The sequence below is a fragment of the Pinus tabuliformis genome, chromosome 6 (genome assembly GCF_031772625.1).
Source record: "Pinus tabuliformis cultivar Carrire ecotype Pingquan chromosome 6, CPIR1, whole genome shotgun sequence".
NCBI classification, from domain to species: Eukaryota; Viridiplantae; Streptophyta; class Pinopsida; order Pinales; family Pinaceae; genus Pinus; species Pinus tabuliformis.
The window spans coordinates 1,467,828,301-1,467,836,126 of record NC_142292.1 but is presented as its reverse complement, the minus strand read 5'-3'; the positions used below and the strand labels follow the sequence as shown (position 1 = coordinate 1,467,836,126).

Sequence of the window (7,826 nt, the reverse complement as noted above, 5' to 3'; positions counted from 1 at the left end):
TTTATAATATTTAAAATTAATATATAACATTTTATTTCACAATATTTATAAATTAAATTACACCTAAAACTTATATAACAAATTCTAAACCTATTTATAAAATAGAAATTCAAATTATTTATATATACCATTTTTCTAATAAATTATAAAACAAATTTAAAAAATAAAATATTCAAAATATCCACTTTTACCATTATTATTAATTATTTAAAAATTTAAAAATTATTATTATTAATTAATTTAAAGTATTTTATTAATATTAATTAATTAATTTTAAAATATTATTATTAATTAATTTAAACGATGATGGTAAGAAAAACCTTCCCTCAAAACAGTTTAGTCATCATTAATACCGACCGACTCAAACTGAAATGCAATCTCCAAAAGTCGAATTTAAAGTTCAAGGAGGCGTCCCTTACAAGATAATTCCACGAGGTGTCGCAACAGCAACATGGATGGCATTGCAATTCCGCTCAGTGGATTCTCTGGCGGTAACTTTATCCGTTGATTTTCGGATGACAAACATATATGTTCTATATTCTTATTTTATTTAATATTTTTCATAAATTGTTGTTATGAAATTGTTGTTATGAAAGTAGTCTAACGAAGCCGAGGAATTGTCCGGGTTCCGGTGTCGCCGGAAAACCTCCAACTCCGGCCACCGAATTCCTCCACCCTCTGTCGAGTAGACCCTACTCGAGCTACGCCCACGTCCGCCACCGCAAGCTCCGCCACCCTACGCGAGCTCCGCCACCGCCAGCTCTGCCACCGCCCGCATTAACTGCGTCTCACAGGGGGATCGACTTCCATCGCTGTCTGCCGCCGTGAGTTAATTCCTAAATTTCAATTTGAATTCGGTTTTCGCTGGTTGCTCCTAACCAATTCGACCTGGAACTCCGCAGCTCCCTCCCCTGCAGTTCACCAGATCACCAGAACATTCCGAAAACTCACAGAACGGGCTGACTCCCGCCTGCAGCTCACCAGCGCAACGGAAAAACTCACTCAGACGCTCTGCAGCTCACCACCTGCACCAGCCAGGCGAAAACCAAGCACGTTCAACACGTCGAACCCATGAACGGTGCATGAGTCGTGGTTTCAAGGTAGCATTTGGTATCACCGAGCATTTATTTTGGTATCACCGAGCATTTATTTATTCATTCAAACCCTGTGCCATTTTAATCATAAATAATTAAGCAAATAAACCAAGTCCCTGTATTCTGAAACAAAAAGAGACTCCCAATGAACCCATGAACGGTGCATGAGTCATGGTTTCAAGGTAGCAAGATTTGCGGACCAGACTTACAAGTGCCCTCGATGTGGCATTGCATGCAGTTGAAGTATTGCTTTGAAGTTACATGTGGTGATGTCGCACAAGGTCGCATTTTCAAAAGATAACTTGCCAGAATTGACTGGGATTATTCAGCTACTTTCTGGCCCATCAAGTGATTGCTCCAAAGTTGGCATAAATCTGGAATACCTTTTTGGGGAAGTTGACTGTAATTGTCTCCAGGGCCTTCCAATTAAATCTTGGCATTTTTGATTAAAAACATAATTCCCAAATTATTCCAAAAATTTTGTTTGTGCTTTATTTATCAGTGATGTAATGTAGAATGTGTTGGTGTATGCTTTCTCGCCATAATTCTAGGTTCTTTCCTTTTATGGCTGGTGCACCATGGTGCAATTATATTTCCTTTTCCTTTTCTCCTGGATTCCTTGACCGAGTATAAATGGAAAGCTTGTATCTTTTCTGTTTCTGTCCATCTCAGCTTGCTTTGGTGTTCTTGATATGCTGAATGATCATCAAGTATTGATCTTTTAGCATGCTTTCAGGGATGATTTATTAAATGATAAGTTACAAAATTATTATGTGAGCTTGGTATTTTCTGATTTGAATACTGACCCATTGTAAGAACAACAAGTCTTAGGTTGAATACGCACGAGTTCTGCTTGTGTCAGCTATGTAATATATTTTGTTTTACTGTGGAGACGATATAAGTCACATTTTTATTAAAACTATTAACATAAAAAATTATCCATGAAAAATGCTTTTATGAAAGGCACGGTGTTCATGCTTGTCCTGCACACCTTTGGTTTCTTTAGGATGTCCATGACTTCGAGAAAGAAGGCAGCTTCTTTGAATGTCAAATAGCGAATATTTAATGACTCTGAAGAGCCAACCGAGAGAACTAGGTGAGTAGCCTTCAGACTTTCAAAAGAAAAAAAAAATCCGGAAGAGTCCATAGGAGCATTTGTATCTAGCAGTTAACTGCCACTGCATACCTGTAACATGCACTCAAGGACTGATTTTGAATGCTTTTGTCTCCTAATACGTTGATAGGTTTGTAACAGAATCCATCTGATCCATTGGCAGTAACCTTATCAAGGTTAAGTAAATGGCTTGAAGCCTTTTTTTCGTATTTGGTTGAAAAACTCAAATTTGGCATTTGATCAAAAGCTAGTACTAGGAGCTGTGCTTTATGTCCAAATCAATTGCCAGTTGTGATTTACCAGTTATTTAAGATCATCTTGCAAATTGAAACTGATTTTTAACTTGAACTTATGATTCCTATATAGGAGCGATACTCAGCGAAAATTAGACTGCCTATGTGGCAAAAGGTAACACCATGGTAAATGAAGGATTATGCTATACATAGCAGGACATTTTTCAATGCATCCGAATCAAATTATTCGGGGTGAAGTAACGTAAAGGATGAGTGCATTTAATAAACACTATTGCATAGACCTAACAACTTTAGGTTACATATACACTTGAGCAGAAAATAAATTGCAGATCTATGTGTCAAGCATAGACGTTTTAGGTATTATTGATTTATAAATTCTCAAGCATAGACGTTTTTGGTATAAATTGCAGATTTATGTCAAGCATAAACATTTCAGGTATTATTGAGGTGTGATATTAAAAAAACATACATTTTAGGTATCATTGTAAGACGTATTGAAAAACTTAAAAAGTGATTCCAGGGGTTTAACGAGTAACTGGAAGGTAAGATTATATTATTGCAAATGCAAGGGCTTGACTAGCCACTGGAAGCTAGGATTATATCTATTAGAAAACGTGGAAGTAATGCAAAGTAATTTAGTTTCTAGCCTTTCCTAATTCTAAGGTTTGTTAATGTCCTACAAGAGATAAGGCAGGGGTTTTTCTGAGCTAACATCTATAGTTATTCTTCTATTGGGATGTTGCTTCAGAAAACACACCCCAAGGTTGGGGGCCTGTACTGCACAACTTGAACTTTCTTCAGCCTTCATGCCAGGTTTGAGGGGCAACTGTTACACCAAATCATCCTGAGATTAGCACCTGCCTTCGTCTCTTTTTGAGATGTGCCATTTGGGTGGGAAAAGACCACAGTGAGAAGTGAACCCTGGGGGGTGGCTTACCACTCTGTTGACCTCACCAGTGAACTTATTCCCTGTTGGAAAATCCATCTGTTTTGATTTTTGGCAGATGTAATTTTGATATTTGAAGATATTGAAAAATGCCTTTTGTGCACACTTTTAATATATCAAGTTCATTTGTTGTAACTGGTGTATTGTTGAAGATAGTAGAATTTCTTTGATTGTTGCTTATGGTTATTAAATTCTTCATGCAGATTGTTGAAATTGTTAAAGAGCTTGAGGGGACAACATTTGCACTTGAACGAACAGAAAAAGAAGTTGGTGGCTGCAAGATAAGGATCCCAGTAGTGGAAATGATACATCAGAAATGGATGTTTTTCGTCGGGTGGCTACTAAGCTAAACATCATGTCTTCAAGAGCTGTGTTGTCAGAAAAAAGAGCCTTAAAGAGATTGCTTGATAAAGCCTGCTCTGATAAAGACAAGAAGAAGGAGTCCATTATCATATATCTCTTGCATCTTTTAAGAAAGCACGCTATGTTCTTCAAAAATGAGTATTCAGATGGTGCTGATTCCCCAAACTCAGGTCCATGTTCTCCATCCATCAGAAATTGCATTGGCGAGGTTAGTAGGAATGGAAGAAACATTGAACGTCGTGCTTCAAAGCTTCACTCATTTGATACAGCTGGAAAGGAAATTCCTGGAAGCTCAGGAAGCATTCCAGTACCTCCTGAAGAATTCAGATGTCCAATTTCTCTGCAACTAATGTAAGACCCTGTGATTATTTCATCTGGCCAAACTTATGAACGGGTTTATATAGAGAAGTGGATTAATGAGGGTCATGATACATGTCCCAAAACCCAGCAAAGCTTGACACATCTTGGTGTAACTCCTAATTACTGTGTCAAAGGTCTAATTGCAAGTTGGTGTGAACAACATAGAATTGAAGTTCCAGAGCCATCTACTCCATGCCCTCCTGTGGCAGGTTGGAGATGGGACTTGGCAGATTCTGGATCTGTCAAGAGCATTGATGGTGGTCGCCTGAGAGAGGTCAAGGTAGTCCCATTGAGGGACAATCAAGTTGCATGTGCTTGTGAGGATGATGTTAGCAGATTATCAACTGGTACTTTTGGTAACAGTTCTTACTGTGATTCACCGGCTATGCTAAGAAATGAAGGATCGAGTGAACTAGGTGATACAAGCCTTTCCTGGTCATGTGACATAGTTGAATCTCAAAATGTCAAAGAGGACCCTTGTAAAACATATGAAAGGTTGCTCTCAAGCCTTGGTGGACCGTCACTAGAACTGCAATGTAGAGCACCAGAAGAGATTAGATTTCTCGCAAAGGATGATAATGAAGCTCGTTCTTACATGGGTGCCAATGGTTTCATTCACATGCTTGTGAACTTCCTACGTTCTGCTATTGATGCATGTAATGCCCAAGCACAAGAGACTGGAGCTTTGGCGCTTTTCAATGTTGGTGTGAATAATAACAGGTATAAGGATGTCTGAAATATTTTTTAGTTTATCAAAATACACAACTCTAGCAGATGTGATTTATTCTTTTACTAATCATCTTAAAACATTTTTGCTTACTTGTGTTCATGCTTTGTATTGTAGGAACAAAGCAGCAATCTTGGCTGCAGGTGCAGTGCCTCTTTTGTTGGATCTTCTTGATTCTGAAACATCTGAAGCAGCTGTAGCTGTCTTGCTTATGTTATCTAGTTTGGAAGATAATAAAGCTAGCATTGGAGCTTCCGGAGCAATACCTGTTCTCATTAAACTGATGGACTCATCTAACCAATGTAGACAAGATGCTATAAATGCCTTGTATAATTTATCAACATTCAAGGGAAACAGGTCCTACATGGTATCAGCAGGAGTTGTTTCCAGGCTTGCTCATCTTCTTCTTGTTGCAGAGGGTGACTGTACAGAAAAATGCCTTACAATTTTGCATAACCTTGCTTCTACTGAAGAGGGCAGAGCAACAATTGCTGATACGGAAGGCTGCATTGGAACCATTGCAGATATTCTTGATACAGGTACAACCATTGCACAAGAACAAGCAGCAGCATCTCTCTTATTGTTATGTACTAATAGTTTTGAGCACAGTCAAATGGTTTTAAGGGAAGGGGTCATTCCTTATTTGGTTACTCTTTCTATGAATGGAAGCCCAAGGGGAAAGGACAAAGCACAGAAATTGCTACAGCTTTCAGAGAGCAGCGACGGCAAGATGTTTCCTGCCAGTCTTCTACAGCTGTGTGTACCCCTCAGCCATCAATCTATGGGGAGAGCTTGAAGGAAAATAAAACAACTCATAGAACAACTTCCAAAAAGATTGGCCGAACATTAAGCCTCTTTTGGAAGGCAAAGTCATTTGCTTTTTATCAGTGTTAGTATATGCGAACCAAATGGAGGCAGAACGTTTATCTTTAGTTTCTGCTGGAAGTCCTTGTAAATCAATTTCGTTTGTTGTACGGTTCTAAATTTTCTACGTAGTTGGGACCATTCAGAGGCTGCCCTGACTGTTTGTTGTAACGAAGTTAGGAATTGAATCATCTCATAGCTTGATGATTACCGAATATAATGTACAAAAGTTTCAGAGGTGAAAAATAATTAGATAACACTGCTTTGTCGCAGATTTGTACATTATCACAGAGAGGATAATTACCTCTTTCAGTAGATGTGATGTTCTTCTATTCTAGTATAGCCTGTAAATATATATCGGAGATTTAGTTTGATCATCACATCTTAATACATTCCAGACCAACTTCTCCTTGTTTATTGGATCATACTGAGTTTGCACTTGTTAATCTGTTGCTGCTACCAATAGATGTGTAAAATTTTCTTTTCAAGGTGGCCTATGGGGAGTGGTGATTGCTATGTTTCTTGAAGTAATTGTGGCTGGTATAGTATTGTCTGTCCACCAAAGGACAGGAAACAAGAGATCAACGCACACGGGGTTATGTAATCAATCTTTCTCCTCCCATCTAAACGTTGTATAAAAATGTTTATTTTCCAAGGTATATTTTTAAAAAATGCTGCATATATTACATTGTAAATCAAGGATACAAGTACATTAATATTGTACTTATTCTAAGAAAATTTTAAAGGGAAACATTCGACCACGCATATAGTTGAATAATTAAAACAAAAAGGCACAAATTCCACAGGTGGCTAGAATTAATGAACAAATTTGAGTATGCTAAACATGATACTGTAGCAGAAAATTTGTGCAAAATTAATAGAAACAAATCGAGGCATTGAAGACGTTGTAATCCGAAGAGCAAATCATCTGGAAGGAAAAATAAAAATCAACTGTCCAACGTAAGACGTTTTACAGATACTTTCGAAGTTGTGCATGGTAAAAGATCCCGTGATGTATGTACGAAATCATTGATAAAATATTTTGACGAACCAAAATAATGCAATAATGCAGGGGTTATAGGTTGTGACAGGGCTGGATGCTTTATCAATACCAAGTTGTTTTTATTTAAAATGTCTTGTATCTCTTTGTGGAATGACCAAGTGGTAGTAAATGAGTCGGCCATTCTACGAATCTGAAAGTGTCAAAATTTTGAACTAGCCATTGATGACTATAATCTTCGTTCTCCAATGTATGAGAAAATTGATCGCTATGACTAGAGATATATTTGGGACATTTGCAAAAAAAATAAATGGGATTGTTACAAATTTTTTAGACTCAAATTGCAACTATGTTAATTTGATCTCGAATTTGGTTCATCTCTCTTCATTACTATGTATCTGTCCAAGTTTTGGTATTTTAATTTTGAACTTCTGTATCTGTCCATCTTTGCATATTATGTCACAAGCAACCATACTCTTGAGTCAATATTTATATGCCTATATTGTTACCTTTGTTTCTTGTTATGTAACTGTATTTTCCTGCTAGCATTTTTCTAATGCCCCTTGATCTTTGTAAGCCTTTGAGCTTGCAATCTTTTGTTTTCTTCTTGCCTCCTTTATGCTTTCAAACATGCCTTTCTTTCCAGTGTCATGTTTGTGCTGTTGATTCTGTATCTCTTTGTCTTCCTTTCTGACAACTTTGATTTCCATATTTATGGTGTTGTTGACATGCGAAACAATGTTGATGAATTGTTAGTACATTGATTAGTAATCAACATTATAAACAATTGATTACTAATCAATGTACTAACAATATGATTTATATAATATTTTAAATCATACATGTTAAATGCACAAGTAACATCTTTTAGGGCAATTCCAACAACACTAAATTGTATGAACCTCCATGGTCATGACATCTCATGATGTTCTGCAATGCCCATGTAAAATTCTATTTGTGAATACCCTTGCAGCAAAACTTCTTGGATATACATTCCTTATACATTGATTGAGCAGAGCTTTGAATCTTGAAATATATGAGGAAATGCAAGTTGCAGGAAGGTTAGTTAACCATTACTCATTTCAAATAATAGGCAATAGAATA

At 37.0% G+C, this 7,826-nt stretch overlaps 1 pseudogene; it reads left to right on the top strand.

The window, feature by feature from the left end:
- The first annotated feature begins 371 nt into the window (after positions 1-371).
- LOC149264182 (U-box domain-containing protein 7-like) lies at positions 372-5,893 on the top strand (annotated as a pseudogene).
- The last annotated feature ends 1,933 nt before the right edge of the window (positions 5,894-7,826 follow it).